Source organism: Rhinolophus ferrumequinum, chromosome 20, assembly GCF_004115265.2.
Source record: "Rhinolophus ferrumequinum isolate MPI-CBG mRhiFer1 chromosome 20, mRhiFer1_v1.p, whole genome shotgun sequence".
NCBI lineage: Eukaryota > Metazoa > Chordata > Mammalia > Chiroptera > Rhinolophidae > Rhinolophus > Rhinolophus ferrumequinum.
In genome coordinates, this window is record NC_046303.1 from 32,388,079 (window position 1) to 32,412,130 (window position 24,052).

Genomic DNA, 24,052 nt, shown 5'->3' on the forward strand with positions numbered 1-24,052 from the left:
CACCTGGGGCATTCAGTCATTTATTCTTGAAGGGGGGTCCAGGCTGCACTTTATAGCATCTATGCACCACCCAACAGGATGAAATCATAACTCATTAATATAGCTTACAGTCCCAGGCCAGATCCAACCTACCTGTCCAGATTTATCCTCTACTGTTATCCTACCCATACCCTGCATGCCACTCAACTCCCCGGCTCTTGTATGCTGCTATGCAGTTGAAAACAATAAACTGGGCACACTTTCTCCCTACCCTTCCAGATCTCATACACTCCCTTAGTCAGTGTAAATGCTTTTTCCTCATCAGTACTTATCTCTCACATTACTGTTACCTACTTACTTGCAAACCCCTCAAAGAAAGATAGCTGTTTTTCATTTTCATTGTACAACAAATACTTAACATAGACCCAAGTATATAAAGGTCCATAAGCACTGAGTGACCAAATGAATCATGAATGAGCAATTCACAAAATCATACAGGAGGCAGATGTCAAACTGATTATCTGATTATATATGCCCAAATTCTTGAGGGCAGAAATCAATTCTAACAGACCAACGTTTATCCCAGTGCTGGTGTGTGTCACAAACTGCTTAGATTTGTGAAAAAGACAAATAAATGAGAAATATTGTCCATCCTCAAGGTCCTATAATATATTTGAAGAGATGGGAAACAAAAAAAGTATAAAACTTAATTGGTACAACATAAAATAAAATTTAATACAAAAATACATGAGAAATCATAGACAGCCCACCTATTATAATTGGGATGTGTTACAGAAAGTTATTTGCGATTTCTTTTTTGGTCCAGAATTCAGGTTCTATCTTTCTAAAGAACAGTATCTGACACTTTCATAAATTTCCCTGGATAGCCTATATAATCCTAAAATATATAACCCTATTAAATCTAAAATAAGCCTTAGTACTAACAGTGATATATACTGTAGTAGCACTTACAGGATTTTTATGTGTATGTCAAATGTAATTAATTGATAAATATGTTCATATGTTCCACAAATATTTTGATGAACATCCACTATATGCCAGATACTGGGTAGAGCTATGAACAACTCACATAACAGCTATGAACAACTCCTTCTCCTCATGAAACACACAATCGTTTGGCAAAGGAGACATTGAGTGGGAATCATAGTAAAGGGAGATAAATGTTATGAAGTTGGGAACTGCAATGTGCAACGGTAGCACTCAACAGGGAGCCTTCTTGGCTTGGGACTTCTTATATGAGGCAGGGTTAGGTTGAGGTTTTAAGTGCGAGTTAGATACAAACTGGAGCTTGGAGGGAAGAAGGAGAAAGGACAGGTTCCAAGTAGAGAGAAGATCATGTGTAAAGGTCAAGACTTGGGAGGGATAAGCAAATAGAGCCCATTTGCGTAGCAAAAAGATCTGCCATATGGCTAGAGTACTGAGAATAAAGTGAAAGAGAGCTGCATGTTGGGGAGATGTGTAATGGTCACATCATGGCAAGTTTTGTAACGAATTGGTCTTGGCCTTAAATGCCATGCAGAGTTGAAGGTGGGCAATAATAGTCTCAGATTTGCTTTGGTGGAAGATGATTCTGGAAATAGTATAGAGGAGAGGTGGTAAGGGTCAAAAGTGACAGGAGGGAAATCAGGGGGTTACTACAGCCAATGAAAGTGAACAAGTAGCTTGGCCTAAGGTATTGGCAATGGAGATGGATAGAAGTGGGTGGTGGCAAGTCTGTTGGATAAATGGTGATTGGAGATTGATGAACTATGGGGAGTGAGGGAGAAAGAGTACCTGGGGATGCCCAGGGCCCGCGCAGTTCCAATAAGGTATGGCTGCAGTATACCTGTCTCCTCACCTGATCCGGGCAGTACGAAAGGGGCTTGATTCTGTTCCTGTGCAGGCACAGGTCACAGTGCAAGAAAGGAGTCCCTGGCAGCTGGCCACAATAGAGGCAAAGGTAGAAAATGAGCCGCTCTAAGCAAAGCAGGGTGAAGGAACAGAGTGACAACTGGAGTTCTGCACCCAGCAGGGTAGAGAGTTCCTGGCCAGGCCAGCAGAGAAAAACAACAACCAAAAAACATCTCCTGACATTTGGAACGGATTTGGTTTTCACAGTTAGACCTCAATGTTATTACCTACGAGCTGGTCTGACATTTAGAGCCAAGTCATTGTATTCTCCTGTTGGACATAAACAATCTCTTACCTCAGGCGAGGTCATCCTGAGACAATGATAAAATGAAACAGAGCAAGGCTACTTCATCAATTTGTCCAAGCGCAGACAGAAAACATGGTTGTTGGGCTACCCACAGAACACTCAAACATAGAAGTGGTTTCTTTTCTAACAGCATCCAATCTAGAGTAAACTCTGCTTCCTTAGACTCTCTCCCAAATCACCCAATCCAAGCCCAAATCCTGTAAAGGGAGATAAATGTGCTTTCTACCTCCTTCTGAGACACCCCACAACTCCCCATGTTGTATGTTCTCCCCCATTGCAATGAGTAATAAATAAGTCCAACTTGTTTAACTACAAAGGGGTTCCCGGTGGTCTTTGACTGAGGGCATTGCTAGTAGGTTCAGAATTCACCAGTTGGCAACTGCCTGCCTATACTTGGTTCACTGACATTTTAGTACCATAGAACGGCACACCTTGAGCACATAATGAACACGTGCTAGACAAATAAGCAAGCATTTATAGGAATGAAGGAGAAAACGCTGTAAAATTCACCTGCTTGCGATCCTTTTTGACCAGTTTCTTGGTCTCGAATTTTTATCTAATCCTACACTGAAAAAGAAAACAGGGGAAATAATTAAAACCAAAACAAAAGCCCCTGGAAGATTTATGAGTCATGCTACTTCAGTCATGACAGTCTTTAATTTTTTGTTACTTTGATTTTGCTCGGGGAACTTTTAGCTTTACTCATCTTTAATTACCTTAATTTCATGCTTAACTCAGGCACAGAAGAGATCTGTTTGTAATTTCAGATGCGAGAAAATGAAATTCCCCTCAGCAAAGTCAGATTTTAAAATTCAAGAGGAGGAACAGTGTGCCAGCTCACAAAAAAATATCAACTTTACATTTCAAGGTAATTCAGCGGTAATGCAGAATTAAAGAACTCAGGTTTCTTTTTGGAAACAAAACAAAGCAAAACAAAATCCAACAGACAGAGTGAATGTGTGTTAAAAACAAAATCTATTTGTCTCTCTTTTGTGTTGTGGTAAGAACATTTGACATGAGATCTACACTCTCAACACATTTTTAATGTACCATACAGTATCATTAAGCACTGTAAGCACCTCTCTAGGACTTAATTATCTTGCATAACGGGAACTTTATGCCAGTTGAACAGCAACTCCCCATTTCTCCCACCCCCACCCCCCAGCCTTTGGCAGCCACCATTCCACTCTGCTTCTGTGTGTTTGACTATTTTAGATGCTTAATATAAGTGGGATCATGCAGTATTTGTCCTTCTGCAACTGGCTTATTTCACTTAGCAAAATATCCACCAGGTTCATACATACTGACCCAAATGGCAGGATTTTCTTCTTTTTTAAGGCTAAACAATATTCCATAGTATAGACACCACATTTTTCTTTATCCATTCTTCTAAGACAGCCACTTAGGTTATTTCCACATCTTGGCTATTGTGAATAATACTGCAATGAACATACCGTGTTTCCCTGAAAATAAGACTTAGCCGGACAATCAGATCTAATGAGTCTTTTGGAGCAAAAATTAATATAAGACCCAGTCTTATTTTACTATAATATAAGACCGGGTATAATATAATATAATATAATATAATATAATATAATATAATATAATATAATATAATATAATATAAATACTGAGTCTTATATTAATTTTTGCTCCAAAAGACACATTAGAGCTGATTATCCGGCTAGGTCTTATTTTCGGGGAAACACGGTAAGAGTACAAATATCTCTTTGAGATCCTGATTTCAGTTATTCTGGATACCCAGAAATGGGATTGCTGGGTCATACGGTATTTCTAGTTTTAGTTTTTTTGAGGAACCTCTGTATTGTTTTCCATAATGGCTGTACCAATTTACATTTCCACAACAGTGAACATGTTCTCTCACATACTCACCAACACTTGTTATCTTTTTAAAAAAAATGTTTTATAATAGCCATCTTAACAAGTACGTGCAGAAGCTTTTTATTGTCTCTAGAAGGTGGGATATTCAGGAGATGCTTTTTTTTTTTTTTTTTCCCCCAGGTGTATTAGTCTTTTTTTTTTTTATTTCTCTGTTGATCTCTTCCAGAGTTAACTACTTCCATTTGTAGGTGATGAAATGTCTAAAGAAATCCACTTCAAATGTTGGCTATTCTGTGAACATGGCCTTTCCCTTCACTTTAATTCCAAATTAAGACTTTTGATCTTTGGTTTTTATATTCCAGCCCCAGAAGCAGTTTTCACTGTAAAAGTTATCTGAAGACAGTCTTATGCTTCATAGTAGTGGTTGTAGACCACTAACTTCTCCAGGAACATCACACAGGATGGATTTAAATATGTATTAAACTAAGAGGGATTCTCTCAAATGAGTTTAAATGCATTTTATTTTCAGACAACCCACATGACATGTTTTTCTTAACAACAATGCCTCCACTCCAAATCAATCAAGGTCAAAATAAACAAAGAGCTCAAGGTAACATTGGTCCCATCTGTCCTGGTCCTGGTATGTGGATGAAAAGCGGCTGCCAGTTATGATGATGGCAGGTGATGGATCCCAATGGCCAACTGTGTTAACATTTTTCCATTTCTAAACTGTCCTTAAAGAAAATCATATATGGGGTCATACCATCCTCACGGTAGTCCAGCAGAGCAACCATGCCGTCTGGATTCTTGTTTTCACCAAAAAAGAACTGGTAGTTTTTGAAATTAGCAAGGATGTACTTGATTTGTTCTGTAGCTCCTGCCATAGAAGGTTTTACTCTTTCTGGTCTCTGTTCTACAAGTTTCCCTTTGATTAATTTCATGTAATCTTTGATGTACTTCGTGTAGATTTCTTTTGTGAAACTGGTTTCCTGTAAATGATGGTTTATGACAATATCACCACGAGTGACTCCTGCGCTTTCAGTTCCTTTGACCTCAGGGCCTTCAGTGGAGACATTTCCACCAATGAGCGTCATCAATGTTACCCTCTGTCCCACTGACCATCTTCCCCTCCACCTCCAGGCATAGCCCCTCCACGATCTCCCAGATCTTGAAGATGTGGGAGAACATCTCATCATGGCTGATGAGGTCCCAGTAGATGATTATGATGGCAGCTGGAAGGAGACGACGGTGGTGCTGGCATAGCAGGAGCTCAAGAGAGCCCGGTGCAGCTGGAGCAGTACTCGGCAACAGCGGGGATCTGGCAGAAAAGCTAGTTTCTTGTCGTTTTCAAATTCTTAAAACAGAACAAAAATTATTTTATAATTAAAAAGAAAACAATAGTAATTCAAACCAATTAACACAAGCCAATTCATGAAGCTAAGTGGAATGGGAAATGTAATTTTCTGAGCCTTGATAAAGGTTATTTGAGGAAAAGGCGGGAGGAGATTTAGATTTACATACGTGTTTGTTTATATTAATCCTATTCATCAAGGCCCTTCTCCTCTTCTACAGTTTATTTGATGCTGGTTAAGCCAATGGCTCAAAGACCATAAAACCACCTCCTGAAGATTTTGATAAATTTCAGTTTGCCAACTTAATTTTCTGAGTTTGAGGAAAGGAAGTAATGAAAAAATGGAAATATGCAAAAAGTTACTAACTCTTGTGCATTATGGATGATAACATTTAGCAGTTTCTATGAGAGGCAAATGCAGAGATCATATTTTGCATTTTTAATACACTTCCTATTTTTGCTGAAAAAAAGCTAGCATAAACAGATGCATCTTTCTAATGATGCTACAATTAATTTCATGTAATCTTTGATGTACTTCGTGTAGACTTCTTTTGTGAAACTGGTTTCCTGCAAATGATGGTTCATGACAATATCACCATGAGTGACTCCTGGGCTTTCAGTTCCTTTGACCTCAGGGCCTTCAGTGGAGACATTTCCACCAATGAGCAAGTCATCAATGTTACCCTCTGTCCTACTGACCATCTTCCTCTCCACCTCCAGGCATAGCCCCTCCACGATCTCCCGGGTCTTGAAGCGTCTTTGTCTTTCTGGTCTCTGTTCTACAAGTTTCCCTTTGATTAATTTCATGTAATCTTTGATGTACTTCATGTAGACTTCTTTTGTGAAATTGGTTTCCTGCAAATAATGGTTCATGACAATATCTTTACTGTGAAAAATCCCAAATTTTATGAAGAATATAAAAAACATAGATGATGACAGGGACTTTTTTTTTTTTTTTGAGAACCATCACTAAGTTTCTTTGTCATTACTGAAATGTGAGTCAGATTAGGACTGTAATATTGATGAATAACATAACAGATAAAATAATGACTAGCCTGCATGGAACAGAAGAGTTAGCCTAGGACTGCAGACTTTGTAACTCTGCACTGGAGAGAATATTGAGCATGATGATATTCATTTCAGAAGATTTGACACCAAAACAGTGAAATCCTAATTGGAACATGTCTGCGTCCTACTCGTGTTTTTCTATATACTTTGTCAGTGATTTTCAACCATGTCTTTTTTAACTATACAACAAACTCAACCTCAAATTCTCAAAACTCTTTTGTATCTTCTTTATTTAGGAAGTGTTCAAGACTTTTTGGAAAGCGTTGAGTCTTTACATCAAACCAAATATAGGGTTGTAAGCTAACATGTCTAGAAAACACTGTACAGTGGGATAAATTCAGACATTAGTATGTCTTTCTATAAATCGGAAAAGCAACAAGACTACCTCGTTCCAGGCCAAAATGATGTTGGTGTCATCATAGCACAGAAAGCCTTAAGGGTAAAAGGAATTAAAGATTCATGGGTGGAGTGAATCATCCTTATCCAAATGAAAGCTTCTAACTTGTGTGTAACTAATACTTTCTGAGGGGGCGGCAAGAGGTTTGGGAATTTTTTTTACCTCTGCCCTTTCAATGTTCTCTGCAACAATCTGCCATTAAGTAATGACTAATTCTACTTCATATGGCTATCGTTACCCTATCAGAATTGTAACATGACACAGATCGAAGTAAAAAGAACAAAATAATCATAAGAATTAATAAACAATCTAATGCCAGGACTGAAATAAAGTTGAAGATGTTGGAAATTGTCTAATCTGATCCAAACAATCAAAATACAGACCTTCACTCATTTCACTATGTCAAGGATGGTGATATCCTTTATGTGGGGCATTTCTGAACTTCCCTCTCCAGGAACTATGTACATTGACTGAAACACTTGGAAGCTGAGGGATTTTTCTGGTAGAGGAAAGTGGTGATGGTCGTGGGAAGGGCAGAGCCTGTCTGTAGAAGACCCATCCTAAGAAGTCTGGTACAAGAAGCCAGATACAGATGCAGTACGTGTGGTTCTAAAGTGCGTGTTGTTCCAGGTTCTGTGAGACTATTGATATTTGAATAGGCCACACCTTGGCACGCTGGCTTTATGTGTGCTCTGGAAAAGAAGCTGAGTATGTGTAAAATGAACCAGGTGCAACACCTTAACATGGAGTCCAGCACCCAGGAAAACTGGGTGCCTCAGCTGCTTAAGCTGAGCATGGGAAGATGAAACTATTTCTCAGAAGGGTAATAAGGTGGGGCAGAAGTGCAGTGGCAGGAGGCATCTTTCCAATTCCAGCATCTATCTCTATGTGGGGAGAAGGCAGTCTTTGACACAGGACTGTATGAAGACAGCAGATTTAGAATCATTATATCCATGCTATGAAGACTACGAAATGAGAATTACAGTTCACTAATTGATTTACTTATGCATGGTGATATAGAACAACACACACATAGTTTCTAATATTTACCTCATTTTCCCCAAAGACTATATATACCATGTAAGTACAGTTTACAGAAAAGTAGTATAGCACCCCATGTAAGCACCACCTCGCTTAAGACATAGAATATACCACATGCAGCATTTTCTTGCTTTACTTTTACAGTATAAGTATGGTATCAAACTGGCTATGTTTTTCTCTCACTCATAGAGCATACTCCTAAGAGACTTACTGCTGCATCAAACAGTTGTTAAACATGACTCAGGAATAGAAATGGTTTCCAGAGGTGGTGCTGATGTCCACTCTCACCAGTGCTCTAAGGGAGTTCTCATGGCCTCACATATTCTCCCACACTGGCTGTTCTCAGCTATTTTTTTTTTTGTTTCCATGGTTTGTTAGAGGATAAACAATATTTTACTGTGATTATATTTTGCTTCTCCTTGATCACTGATATATTTAAATATCTTTGTATTTGCTTATGAACCATTCATGTTTCTTCTTACATGAAGTGCCTTTTGTCTTTTCTCCTGGTTTGACTGTATGGTTGACTTGTAGAAGTCTTTGTTCTGTTTTCAGAATGCTCGCCTTTGACAGTTGTGCATTTTGCAAATAACGTCTCCCAGTTGCTGGCTTGTGTTTTTATTCTCCTTACGATGTCTTTGATGACAATCAATTCCAGATATAAGTGTTGACACTTTTTTCAATCTTTCCCTTTACGTTCTGTTTAAAGGCCTTAGTGAAATCTTTTTGTGAATCGAGGGTTAAAGATAGTCCCCTGTATTGTCTTACAAGCATTTGGAGTTTTGCTTTCTACATATAGGTAGGTCCATTGGTACTGAATTTTGTAGGGTGTGAGTTGTGGTCTTAGTTCATTTCGGCCGATCTGTACAACCAAATTACTAAGCAGTCTATTTTCCCTCCACTGATCTGCCAAGCCAAATACCAAGTTACTACATCCAAGTTAGTCTGTTTCTGGGCTTTCTTTCCTGTTTCATAGTTTCCATTACCTATTTATTTACGTGCCAAAAGTCTAAATTGTTAGGTTTTTATAAGTATTGCTGCCTCTTAGCACGAATCCCATCCTTCTTGAGAGGCAGGATTTATCCCCAATATTTTTAACTCCACATGGCAATGACATTATTAGTAGTATTTTAAACAATCAGTGTTGTTTAGTTTTCCCGTCAGCTTTACCAGTTTTTTGCTCACCCTTATTTCTTGTATTTCAGACTTTGTTTCAAGAATCATTTTCCTTCTTTCCAAAGAATAATTTTAGAAGTTCTTTTAGTAAAGGTTTGTTATTTGTAATCTCAGTTTTTGTCGTTGTCATTAATGTTTGAAAATAACTTTATTTGGCGCTCACTCCAAATAAAAACAATCATTTTTCTGGATATTCAATTCTACATATTTTCTCTCAAGACTCTAAAGATTTTTAAAAAATATTTTCCCAGTTTCTATCATTATTGATACCATGTCAGTTTAATTGTCATTCTTGTACATAATTTGGGAACATTTAAATATTTGGTCTTTTGGCCATACAATTATTATGAATTCTGGCTCCAAATTTGAATAAGGAATGTCTACAGTTATACGGTTAGGCATTGTCATGTATCTATCCATCCATCTATCTATTATCTATCTATCTATCTATCTATCTATCTATCTATCTATCTATCTATCTATATCTATCTCACCAGAAGTCAAAACCCAATTAAGTATATTTAGTTTTCTCAGCTTTACCAATTTTTGCTCAATGAATTCCACTGAGAGTGCTACTTTTCTATTGTTTTGGTATCTAACTAGCCTACAGGTTTGACTCTGTCTCCTGCGTGCATAGACCTTCAAAACCTAGCTTCTCAAACATAAGGAATTTTCAGATATACTTGTTCCAGCACTTATTTATCTTTCCAGATTCATGATTCCTTACAGCTCTAGTCTCTGGTGATTTCCCCAACTTTCCCAAACGCTCAGCCATGCTTTAAAAAGGATGATGTTTACATTTTATCATGCATTTCAGGTACTCTATACAAGGAATGTTTCTTCAGATACCAAATCAAAGTGTTATAAGCAGCAGACAGCTCTGCTCTTTTCAAACTCTTCTTTCATATTCTTAAATACTCTTTGAAACTTAGTATCTTTTAGACTCTTCTTCATTAAAGAGCTGGCCAGCTCTGGTCATGTACAGGACCACGGGCATCTTGCTTCTGCCAACATCTCAATTCAGTACCAGTTGAATATTCCAACTGCTGCTCTTTCTATTCTTTACAGATGTTTATAATGCTTGCTGCTTGTCCACTTACCTCTGCACCCTTCTTCTTTCTTTCCCTTGGATTTTCTTCTCCTGTGTCTTTTATTAACTTTGAGTAGAATTGTTGTAATCATCAAATGAAGATCAAGCTATTGCCCTAAAACAGCCTTGGCTCAGCAAAGGAGCAATGTATCAAAGATTATGAACATAGCATATGTCTTTCTGGAGTATCATGGGAGCACAAATATTTCGAGTACGATAGGAAATGCACCTATATTACCTTTGTTTCTGTATCTATTTGAAATGGCACCAGTTGCAAAAAATGCTCTCCACACCTTTCCTCTAGACCTCTCATTCTTCCACTGCTTGGGACCGGCTGAGTGATGACGAAAAAGCAGTAGGACCACAGACAGACAGAACGTTAAGCTTTCAAGAAGAGTGGAGATGTGCCAGGTAAGCAGCAGCCAAGGATCTATCCGAATACACATGCATGGGTAGAGCTACATAAAACGTGGACTGGACGAACATGGTATAAGCTCTACCAAGCAGAGATTTTTGATGGTTTGATTTCTAGTTCCTAGTACATTGTAGGTGCTTATATAATATAATAATAATATAGCAATATATAATAATATAACAATATATCAATTAATTAGGAATTATAATAAGTTTAGGTAAATTCATTTTTAAAGTTTATTTTGTACCAGAAACATCAAGAAGTTAATAATGTATTATATCCTTGTTTTTCTGCATTACATTACCTATGCCTGAAATGAGCGTAGTCACTGAGGCTATGCTATCCAAAACAGACATTAATATTCATGTGGCAGCGGCTACCAGAAGAGCAGACATAGTGCCCAAGGGAAATAATTCACTTATTTCGAATCAGCCTTGCATCCCATATTCTCATCAGTGAAGAAATGCCCCAGAATATCTCATTTGTTGATCGCCACTCAAAACCTCTCACACTCTTCCTCTCTCATTTCTAGGTTTTCTATTGTTTTTTTTTCCAGGGTTGCCGGTACATTATTAACCTTTAAGTAAGGCAGGTGCTAATGAATGTATTATTTTTTTAATCAGCTGAAAACGTTGTCACAATCAAAGTGTACATGTAACTACCTTTATGTGGGAGATGTTTTCAGAGAGGGGGTTGTAATGGTCGGTTGTTACAAGTATATGTTGGCTGAATAACAATCCAGGTTTGAAGTGCGTTAGTGGAGGTTGCTTTGTACGAGAAATTCCAGAGTTAGTTTTGGTAAAATTTTAAAATCCACCTGCAGAGATATTTTCATGCTTTGAAATTACCTAAAATAAGGATATGTTTGTAAAAGAAACTAATGGTTTTTTGTTTGTTTGTTTGTTTTTAAAAATAGCATTCCTATGTTTGTCATTTAAACAAATGTCTAACCTTGTTAAACAATGTATTCAAAAGAAATCCAGATCAACCTTATATTTTTAACCTGGTTTAGGTGGTTCTAGGACACGATCGCCAAGTCAGATACCTCCAGGGGTCATGTAGATAAAATAAATGAGTGAAGCCGTCTCTTTGTGATGGAAACAGGGCTGTGTGGGACTGCGGCAAACTTACACGTGTATGCTCCAGTTCAATTCCTGTCAATTGTTGCCTTGTGAAAAGGTTAGTGACTACTGCCAGGTCTTGTTTTCAAGAAAAGCAAAAACCAGAATTTAATGTGAATTTTCCCATTTGTAAAGCATTAACAAACAAAATCACAAAATGGGCGAAGATATGATCAGTCCATTTATAGAAAAGGAAACCCAAAAGGACAATAAACTTTTGAGAAGGTGAAATTATCTTCATGGGTAATCAAGAAACAGAACATTAAAATAACGATGGTCATTTGGTCCCATCAGATTTATGGCTTGCCAAGGAGTCCACCAAAAGGAACTCTCATTCACTCCTGCTACTCATGTAAACTGGTGCAATCACTTTGAAAAGATTTTGTGACATTCAATAAGATGAATACCTCATGACCAGCAATTCCACTTCTGAGTTTATAGGCTAGAGAAAACCACACACGTTGGTACATTAAAGCCAGTATGTGACTGCAGCACCATTGTTGGAAACAGCAAAATTTGGAAACAGTCCTAAATATCCTGCATAAAATGTTCGGGAAAATATGCTGCAGCATATTACAATGGAATGTGGTACAGCGTTTTAAAAAATGTGATCTAAACTACATGTAATGATATGTTACAAATATACTACTAAGCAAATGCAAATCAAGAGGTATAGAAGGTAAAGGGCAGGTTATGCAAGAAAATTTAAAAACCTGAAAAATAGTATTATATTTTGTGTATATATATATATATATATATACACATATACATATACTTATACATATATAATTTATATATATATTGTAAAAATTATGTATTTACATATATTTAAGTGAAAACATGCATGAGAATAATAAACATCAACTTCAAAAGAATGGTGATGACCTCTGGGGTAGAGAGAACGAAATGGAAGCAGAAATGTACATGGAGATGTTTACCTCAGCTGGAATGTTGTAGTGCATAAAAAAAAGTAAAGATTCAATAAAGCACAAAGGGTTATATAAATTTTCACTCTATATTCTTTATATTTTAAATAATCTAATGAAATATTTCATCAAAAATACTATACAGTGAGCCTTCGTGCCCAAATACAGAAGAACATATCACAAATCCTCCAACTATACTGGCGACACATGTTTATCCTCTTTTGTTGACTGTTCTTCAACTCAGCATTTGCATTCTTCTGAGCTTTATGCTGGGATATCATCTCTATTCTACTCGTATCTACACTAGTTTCCTATGTGTCTCCATCCAGTCTCTTGGATTTAAAAGCCATCTACCGTGTTTCCTTGAAAATAAGACCGGGTCTTATATTAAGGTTTGCTCCAAAAGACGCCTTAGGGCTTATGTTCAGGGGATGTCATCCTGAAAAATCATGCCAGGGCTTATTTTCTAGTCAGGTCTTATTTTCGGAGAAATGCAGTATGTGCTGATGACTTTCAAATTTATATTTTCAGCCAGAACTTCACCTCCTCAACTCAAGACTCAATTATTCAACTGTTTGCTTAACATCTCCACTTGTGTGCATGTTAGACTTCTCAAATGTTAATACAGCGCATCCATTGCCCAACTCTGGTTCCCACCTCAAGTCTGCTTTCTGCAGCCTTCCTCATCTGAGTAAACACCAACTTCATCCTCTGATTGTTCAGGCCACAAACGTAGACTTCTCTTTCTCTCATACCTCATATCCAATCAGTCTGCAAGTTACATGAATCAACCTTCAAAATATATTCATTATCTGACCATTTCTTACCACTTTCACTGCTATTACCTAGTCCAAACCAATATCAATTTTTGCCTGGATTACTGCAATAATCAGTAGATCTGTTTACTTCTACTCTTGCATCTCATCAATCTATTCTCAACATTTCAAAAAATGTAAAAGCTATTAAAATGTAGGCTAGGCATGTCACAACTTGACTTAAACTCTCCAATGGCTTCTCACCTTATGCAGAGTAAAAGCCGAAGACTTTCCATGGTCCACAAGGTCCTGCAGGACACAGTTCTTCTCTACATCTTTGTATTCATTTCCTTCCTCTTTCTCTCCCTCTGCTACAGCCAGTGACTTCATTGCAATTCCTCCCAAACCCAAAGCTTGTATCAGGACCTAGAGGCCTCTACATTTCCTATGCCCATTATTCTATTTTATATAGCTGCACAGTTCATATCACCATTTGATGTAGTATCTACTTCACTGTCTTCTTTTCTATTGTTTGTCTCCTATAATGTAAATTGCATGAAGGCAGGAAACTTTGTCTCTTTTTTATTGCTATGCCCTCAGCACCTAAAATAGTTTCTAGCACATAGTACGTACTCAAAAAATATTTATTAAATAATTTAATAAATGGTGATAAAACAACCTTATAGGAAGAGTGGGTAATTGACATAAAATCAAAATTTTAAAAATAATCTTGATAGATTGAAATTATATAGATCAAATTTTCATGACTATTGAAAGGCCTGGATTTAGATGAATAAAGATCAATTGTATAGTATAGGGAGGTTTTTGTTTCCATATAAAACAAACAAGCATATTTTAATTGATCAAGCACTCAACCTCTGTTAACTTGAATGATATAAAAAAGTTAATGTTGAACGACAGATGACATTTAGAGTAAGGTATAAGAAAAGCTAATTGATGATACCTACACATGGGTCATATTTTTCATTCTCTGGGGAGAATAAAATCAAACCTGAATATCTTCTCATCTTACACTGGGTCTAATTTGTACTGAAATGAGATACCAATTTAATTGTCTTCCTAAAAATTAACTGCTCTTACCTTCCTAAGAGCATCCAATCATTTTTGGTAACTATCCCCATGTCTCTCCTTTTGAAGCATTACCAGAATACTTTCATTTTATTGATATTTTAATTGTAAATATAATAAATCTAGAGAAAAGTGCATAAATATAGAGCTTAACAAGCTATTGAAGATAAGCCCTGGTGAGTCTCCCTAACACAGTTTCCCTTCCTAGTATCTACTCCTAGTCTTCTGGGCTTTTCTTCAAGTCATTTTTCCTTTAGGTTAGTGTGTGTCACCTTTCTTCATCAGGACTTGCTCAAAGTTGATCCATTCTGCTGGGGTGCGGGGGAGCGGAAGAGGAGAGGGGAGATTCATGTTCTTTTAAGAGGGAGGGGATGGAATCCAAGCTTCTCTTTCTTTCTCTCAAAGCTGCTCCCCAGGGCCACGAACACTGAGAGAGCTCAATAAATGGGTGTTGAATACAGGTACAAATAAAGCGAACTTGTGTTAATAGATGGTAAGGACACAGGGGTACATGAGTCCTTGCACACCCTAAAATAATGAAGCAAACTCATCGTAAGTGTTGAAATAGATGAGGACTGATTGTGTGACGATCAACCCTCCCTTCTCTATTTTTAATGCTTAATTTAAGAACAGAACATTTGATACTGAAATGTTAGACTGTATGAAGATGTAATCATTAAAGTGTTCGAGGTAATGAGGCAGAGAAAGAATGAGACGAGAACAAGGCTTTCACAGCATCTTTGCATCAACAGTCAGGCCATGATGGGAAATGCTCCTACACCTCGGGAGACAAGGAACGGCAGTCAAGCGCCAAACCTTATGAAATGGCTGCAGCCTAATGTGATAATTAAGAGAACAACATAGGCTACTTCCTTGTCGCTCTTCTCTTTCTGAATTGCCCATTCTGTCGTAATTTCACTTGTCTCTGTGCAAGGAGAAACAAGCAGCCAGTGCTTAGCCATGCCAAGAGAAACACATCCTCAACCTCTCCTGGCAACGGCTGTCTGATGCCACCATTGTGCTGCTGCATTAGATGTAGAGAAGGAGCAAATAGTCCGAAAGTACTCACTGCTTCGCTGCATAAATCTGGTATTGAAATTTGATGGATTTTGTCCCAAAGGATCAATAACGCAAAAAATTGGGGTGTATGTCCTAAATTCTTTGCATTTGCAGAGTGTTCTCTTCTGAAGACTCCATGCCCAAGAAAGCAATGTCTACGCACACTTTGTAAATGACTACTGTTGACAATTATAAAAATATGATTCCTTGGCTGAAGATCTGAAAGTATTAGAAGATTGGAGAAAATATAGCTCTATCCTGAATTTTACTAAGCAGAAGGACCTAGTCACCAAATTAAAAGCAAACAAACAAACAAACAAACTTACAGTTACCTTTACTACCTAGGCTTCTGAGTGAAGGTTCAAAAAAATCAAAAGATATTATAATGTATAAGAAGTAGGATGGGAGCAACAATTTGAAGCCACATAAAAAAAAATGAGGATTTGTGATTATTCAATACCTCCAACAATTATTTTGTGATTCAGAATTTCCTCATCAAATTTATAAGATCAAGGCAAACCTTCCATTCTCATTTGCTTTTGGATTATTTGCCCTTCTGTTCATGTGGTTTCTTCTACTTTCTTAATTCATCTATCAAAGGAATTTAGAAAATTTATGAATCTTTCAAGTTTATTATTTATTTCTAAGTGAAAGTTAAACAGAAACAGAGATGACACCAAATGGATAATTACAAAAGAGACACAGTCCAAATAAGAGGATGCTGGTTAATAAGAAAACTAAACTTAGATCTGATTGCAAATTTGAGAGCAATCCAAATATTCACTGATATAAGTTCAAAGATATCATTTACTTAGTAATTATGAGAAGTGCTGACTCTTAGGTACCTTGCTAGGAGCAAATAATATAAGCTTACATTCACACAAGCGCTATATTGGGGTGCAGGTCAGACTTCAGAACTGGGGATATGCTATAGTGGTTGTACGTTAGCTATTGCCACATAACAAATCACCCCAACATTTGGTGGCTTAAAACAACTATCACTCCCTCCCTTCTCCAAAAGTTATCAGGATGGCTGAGTCATTCTGCTGGTCAGTGGCACTCAATCATGTCAGCTTCAGGTCAGCTGGGTGGCTTTGCTGATTTGGGGTAGATCCCCCCTGGGACCTTGGATGGGACCACTGAGCTCACGTGGCTCTGCTCCAGGTGATCTCTCATCTTCCAACAGGCTAGCCTGTTCTTGTTCCCATGGGGAAGGTAGGGGAACAATAGAGTAAGCTAATGTGTCCCTGGTCTCTTGGGACCTGACTTAGAGTTGGCATTCTACACATTTACTTCTTTACATTCTATTGGCAAAAAGAGGTCAAAAGAGCAGTCAAGTTGAGACAAAGGGTGGGGAAATAGATGCCACCATTTGAAGGGAGAAACTGCAAAATCATATTGAAAAGAACAGGGTGAAAAATTTTGGGACCACACAATGATTTTACCTGGGGACAGGAAGGAACATAAGGGAAGCAGAATTTGGCTTCCAACTAACTCAACAACTAAGACAATGCAGTTTGCCAAGGGAGAAAGGTACAGGATACAAATTACATAGAAATCGTCTCCACCATTCAGTCAACAGCGTCTTCAGGATCACAAAGAGAAGACTTAACTCAGAAATCGTGAGCCGAGGTGATTAGCAGCCAGCAGAGAGACATTTAATAAGGTAGGTAGTGCTAAATCCTAGTGCTAAGCTCTACCTTTAGAGTTATCTATGACCAGCGTGGGACTGGGCCTGTTCGTAGAGAGTGGAGGTGGCAGTTTTTAATAAACTATGTTTTATTGCAGAAAATTTTGCCTTACTTGAAAGACTGTGGATACCTAGAGTTGAACTTTTCTAGAAAAACCAATAATTTCAAAGCCACGTTTCTATTTGACTCTAATCATTCTTGCTTCCATTCTGACAAAATCTCCTTGGTTTTCTCCACCACATATACAATGATTCATTATTGTGTTCTCAACATATACATCTGGCTGAGAGCAAACATTCAATAGTGAAAAGAAATGAGAGCCAGACTCAGCCAATCCTCTCTAATTACATTATGACTCAGGAGGACACCCACCAGTGGTTTTATTCATTATTGGATGTTAAAGTCAAAGGACTTTGATATGCAGCAACAGAGTTGTCCAAATTGAAGCCCATCTTCGCATCCTTGTAGAAGTCTTCATAGCATAATACACAAGCAATTTTAATAAACCTGTTATGTTTTCAGTCTGCATCAAAGGATTGACTAAAACTTTAGCATTATCGTGATGTCTCTTGGAGCATCACTAGCTCTTTTCTCAGCCTAGATCTTTTAAAACTAGATTGAGCTGACGGTGGGGGATGCAGTCACCAACTGTCAAGAGCTACCTGCTGCTCTCTAATGCAGCCCAGAGTGTCTGCCTCCAGGACAAACATCCTTTTTCTCCCTTTTTATCTGCTTCAGCAGATTTCTGATAGCACCATGGGCCTTTATATTTTTCTGATCAAAACCTGAGTAAGATCGGAGTACCTTTTTTTTTTTTTTTTTTGCCTTTTTAATTCATCTTTCCATCTCTTTATCAGTAATATCAGTGAAAGGAAATTTAGAAATGGGAGACATAATCTGAGTGGATTTCTAATGTGTGGTTCAGATTTTTAAAGAAACTTTAGAGACAACAAAACTCTGCTACTATACCTACATTTTGATTGCTTTTAATTATGAGATTTAGAAAGCTATTCAATTCTTTCCTCTACCCACTTACCAAATTCTTTTTTTCTTAGTGTCACATCCCATGTCAAACACCAGAGTATTCTCCTGACATTCTTTCGTGGCTGAGGGGAGGAAGCAAGAGGTCCTAATGGAAAATGGGTTCCAGAAGAGTCAAGTAAATCTGGGTTTGAGTCTTTTGAGAAGTTATTTAAACCCCCCTCAGCCTTGTTTTCTTCATATTCAAATGAAGTTTAAAATTATATATACTTCATAAGGTTGTTGTAAGAATTAAGTGAGATAGGACATGTCCCATTTTCCCATTAAGCTTTCAGTACAAGTGAAGGATTAATATTGTTACTGCTAGAATAGAGAAATAACTCACTCAATCTTCAGATCTGTCTTAAAACAAAACAGAATGTGACAATACCTAGAAGTAGCTCTTATTATTAGTCAAATGCTGTTACAAGCACTTTCTAAATACTAACTTAATATAAGTACTTTCTCTATATTAACTCATTTAACACAACAATGCTACAAAGGAAATGCTAGTATTATCCCCATCGTACATATAAGGATGCTGTGGCACAAGAGGTTATAAAAGCCAGCTGGAATCACATGACTAGAAAGTTGCAGGGTCAGGGTCTTGTTTCAGAGGCCATACTTTCAACCACGAAATTGCCCTTCAGGGAGGGAGGATGCTATAGTTATTACACATTTCTCCAGTGGTTACACATTTCTAATTAGGTGTATGGCTTACTGACTCACCTGGGTATTTCCAAATATTTTCCCTTCCCCCTTTAAATTATAAACTCCTCAGGGGCAGAGACAATGCATATTGTTTTGCTTATGCTGTAGTACAATATTTGGGACTCTGCAGATTCACAGCAGATCAAATTGTCTGGCGTACTCTTTCATTTCAATACTGGATTTCTAGGAACTATAAGTGGGTCCCAAGAGCTATGAGTTAAAAAGAGCGTGAGGTTTGGACTCCCCAACCCCCTTGCAAAATTCTCATGAATACTTCGCAGGCAGCTGAGCATTTGGCTATGTAAAGGAATTCCAGCATTCTGGAGAACAGCAATCATTTCTGGAAATGTCTGAAATGACAGTGTCCACAGCTGCCAGCCTCCTGCTGGGTGGTGAGCCCCCTACACTGCCGGAAGCTCCACTTGTCACAACCTGTGGCTTCCTGGACCAAGGTTCAGATGCCCCTGAAAGCTATTAGGTGAGAAACAACCCAAAGGGAAGACTAAGAGAAAAGAAGAGCTCAGAGGAAAGAAGTGCTGGACAGTCTTTTTCGATCACTCAAATATCTTTCATTTGAAGATTTTTAGAAATGTTTAAAATTATAATTTGTAGGCAAGTAAAATGCCCTTATAGAAGATTGGGGAAACTGCAGGAGACTGCATAAGATGCACTAGTTTACCAGGGAAAGGTTTTAACATAAAAACAAATACCCCGCCATTTACTATCCCAATAGATCTACATAAAATAAAACGCATGATATAAAATTAATTTAATACACACGTATCGAGAGTCAAATCTTTACAAGTTTGGACTTTTCACTACAACACATAATATGTATGAAGTGGAATATGTTCTTGACCGCTTAGGTTAGCATTCTGGTATTGACAGCCTGTTTGAACTGTCCTGCTTAGCAGTCAGGGGAATGTGGGTTCAAATCCAAACCCCACTTCTTATTAGGTGTGTGACACTAGAAGTTAGTTAGCTCTCTTTTAACCTCAATGTTGTTCATCTGCAAAATAGGGACAGTGATATTTCTACCTCTTCGGGTTATTTTGAAGATTAAATCAGAATGACATACAAAGGACCTAGCACTTAATAGCTCCTCAATTAATGTATACTATTATATTGTCTGATATGTAGATTCTGGTCATTCACTAGAATAGAAATACCATGAGAACAGAGACTGTGTTTCATTCATTGATATTAGTATTTAGAACATTTCCAGGCACATATTAGTAGCTCCAAAAAAAATCAAGTTTTGAAATAATTTGAGAAAATTTGAGTTTTACAGCAGAGTTTGTAGTGAGGTCTGGTTCTTACGTATATTAGCTGAAGAGATGCAAACTTCCGTGTATAGTTATATATTTGTGTCACCTTAGAGCTAGTTTCTAGTTCATATCATGTATTAGTCTTGTCTTTTATCTCTTTTTTTGTTTTCTCCCTTGCTCTTTCTTTCTGGTTTTTCTTTGCATTTCTTATCGATCCAATGTAGACAAACTCTCAGCACTACTTTCCTGTAAGGTATGGTGATCCATTGTGTCTAGTTGACTCCCTTCAGCAGATGTTAAGTTCAGAAACTTCTGGATTTGAGCAAAAGTGGCTCACTTTCCTACCATGTAAAAATTTAGTTTAATGAGTTCGTAGGAAAAGAACATTAGGCAGAATGCGTTCTTCCTTCTTCTTGCTATGATCGTTGGGTCACAGGTACAACAGAGGACATTTTGAAATAGAATGTAGACATCTCAGCGGTGTGTAGACATCTCAGCTGTGTAAAACTCATTCTCCAAAAGGAATTGCATACATTCCCCATTAATTTAAAAGAAAGTTTTACATATTATTCTCAACTCAGTCTTGAAATACAAAGATTGGCACATCTGATGTTTCAGAAATGAGAAAGACACAGAGGGATTGGTATTAATGTAGAACTTTTATATGCCCAAAAGACTGAATTGTGTGGGTCTGTGGTCATACGTTATTGAAAGTTTGCAATAATTCTACAAGAAAATCACACACCTGTCCCATGTTGAGAGAGTCTGGAGTAGCCCTCACGATCTGAACCTAAATTTGAGCCTGATCTATTAGTTAACGGAAATGAACTGAATACTCAGGGTAACTGGGCTGGCCTGGCTCCACAGAATGTCTTAATCCGGTGCTTCAGGTACAATCATACCCTTATTAATATTCATTTCTATGAAAATTCATACTTATTCTTCACTCTAGGCAGGAACCTGAAGGGAAACACAGCCAAGAAGACCTGGTGTTTACATTCTGATTGTATGGCAAACCTTACACACATTGGGCAACTAGAGAAGATCTAAGTGAGAATCAGTCTAAGGGTGAAACAATCACACAGAGAGCATTGAGGGCTAACAGTAGGAGAAGAACTTATGGACAAAGTAGGACTTGAATCAGGACTTTTAATGGTTGCCAGGATGGAGAAGACAAAGGGAAAGAGGGAACACAATCCTGGTAGCAAGAATTCAGTAAGGAAATCAAGCCCAGAGCAGCAGGGGACAGTAGTGGAAAACCGGACTTAAATAGGACAGGCACAGAACTGGGTTCTGTGGGTTTATCAGCAAAGGAGTGATACAATAGAAGTATTCTTTATTTGGGGTGGCTGGTTAGCTCAGTTGGTAAGAGCATGGTGCTGATAACACCAAGGTTGCCAGTTCGATACCCCCCCCCCACACAAAATCATTCTTTATTCAACAAATAGGAATGGAGCACCATTTTGGGCAAGCCATTTTGCCTGGTGCAGTGAGGAAAAGAAAAATGGATGACTCAAACTCTTTGCTCTAGAATAGCTTAGAATTCATCAGAACCTGCTTAGAAAGTCTTGTTTTAGACTCTGGTATTTGAATGGATATATGTGTTTTAAATAACCACGTCAGTAAGGTTTGGGAGGAAGTTTTACTATTAATTTAATATAAACACTCTTAAAAGACTTCATTAAAAATTCTTCTTCACTTTTGGTTCAAATCCACTTAAAACTCAATTGCAGCATCGATTGGCACAGAAATATCTGTGGTTCAGAAAAATGTCTCCAAAGACTGGCCTTTGATTCTGTCCATTCTTAGTGTTCATGATATAAATTGTGAGGTTAGATACAATTTCTGAATTTAGATTCTCTTAGCCTCCTAGATCTTTTTTTTTTTTTTTTTTTTTTTTTTTTTTTTTAACGGAGTTCAAGATGCTCATTCCAATTCTGGCTCTGACCTGCCAGGATCTCTTACCCAAACGAGATACTAACATCTGTTGTTTTCACTTGAGATGCCTCACACTGCACGAGCCATATTACTTGTCAAGACTGGACAAGAAACTCACTGTGTTTATCTTTCTGCCAGCTTCCAAAGTTGTGTTGCTGATATTGCAATGTCAGTTCTTTGACCTTTGGATGCACAGAGGAGCCTCAGACGATATTCCCAGCATTTGAAAACAAGTTGCGAGAATTTGGTACTGGAAAGAAACATTACTTGCAGTTTAACAGTCTTTAGGGTTAGTGTGGTACTGTTTTAAAACAGTATTCTGTATTCTTGGAGGTTTAAGTTGAGTAAATTTAAAGTGTAAAACAGATTAATGTAATTATTCCTTTGAATTACTGAATTTTCGGTGATAAGAGGTTTGAAAATGAGTTATGTTCCTTGAGGTTATAAATTTTTGGACATATATTTGGGAAAGTGCCATTGGAAGTGCTCTGTAATTTGTTATGGAGAGCTCCGTTTTCTCAGGAATGCTTAGTACTCTGGGCAATATTAGTTTAGTAACATCTGGATGAACAAGAAAACATTTTTATATCCCACAAACTTGAACTAATTAAAATGAACACTGTTGTGGCTGAGTAAAAGGCAAATGCAGTTTTAAATAGTGATTAGCAAAATTTATATTCCAGGGTAAAAAAAATGAATATTGTCAAGGAAATGAGGCTTATCAGGTTTTTCCACTTGCCTAACAAATCTTCTATGAATTAATAATCACTGACATTTTTATGAAACAATGTCATTTGCAGCACAGATCTCTGCCTTCTGTCTTATGACTGCCTTTATAAAGGCTTACCTCAAAGTGAGAGGAATTAAAAAAATCTTCACAGTACTCTTCAATTACCAGGGAAGCAGCAGAGGGAAATAATGGCCCAACTTATTCTGCCCCGAAGAATTCTTGCAATTGACGTAAAAGTAATATGAGTATATTGAGAAGAGAATACAAATGCCATATAATTATAGAGAATCTAAACTAGATGAATTATCAGGGAAGACTCTGAATTGGAGAAATGGGCTTTGTGACAGTCATTACCTTTTCAACGTCTCTTATTAGATTAAGGTAACACAATTAGAGTTTTCTACTTCCAATAAGGCCAATAAAAAAACCCCACGAAAGTAGAACCATGTAAAACTTATTTGTCCATTAGTGTAAAAGCTATTTGAAGCAAAAGTATGTCTCTGCTATATATTTTTTTCCTAAGAAAGAGTGATAATCTTGCATTTAAAGTTTGAAACTTTTAGCAATCAAGAACTTTTCGGTGGTTAAAGATTCTTTATTAATCATAATGAATTATATATTCAACATTATCCTCAGACTCTTTCTAAATTAGTTTAACCTACTTTAGAGCGCCCTTTAGGACTTCAGTGATAAAGCAAACTCTTGAGACTAAACACATAGGGTCTTCCTCCAATGACTTCAGTGCTCCACATATATATATATACGGGAAGTTCTATCTAGTACTCTTGGGTCCAAAAAGAGAAACTTGAAGGTCAAAGCAAGTAAAGCAATTGCCTGCTGGTATATTATGGGTGGTAGTAACTGCAAGAGTAATAATAGTAAAATGAGTCAATGATAAGAATTGAAGAGTCTCCCAACAGCTTTGGTGGTGTTTTGAATATGATCAAAATGTATGGTGCTTTTGTGTACATTTGTATGTATTTTTACCAAAACACCTTTTATTGGTTGTTTTTATAATCAGGACAGTCTTTGAGGTATGAAAGTCACATGCCATTGCACAAGTTTAACAGATTAATAAATTTAGGCCAAAATAAGTGAGATGATTTGCTTAAGATCATGGATTGAATAGCAATCAGGATTAGAATCCTGGCTTTCATAATTTTGAGT

At 37.4% G+C, this 24,052-nt stretch overlaps 1 pseudogene; it reads right to left on the minus strand.

Annotated features, from left to right (window-relative positions):
• Positions 1 to 4,664: 4,664 nt before the first annotated feature.
• LOC117012417 (translationally-controlled tumor protein-like) lies at positions 4,665 to 5,242 on the minus strand (annotated as a pseudogene).
• Between the last annotated feature and the right edge of the window lie 18,810 nt (positions 5,243 to 24,052).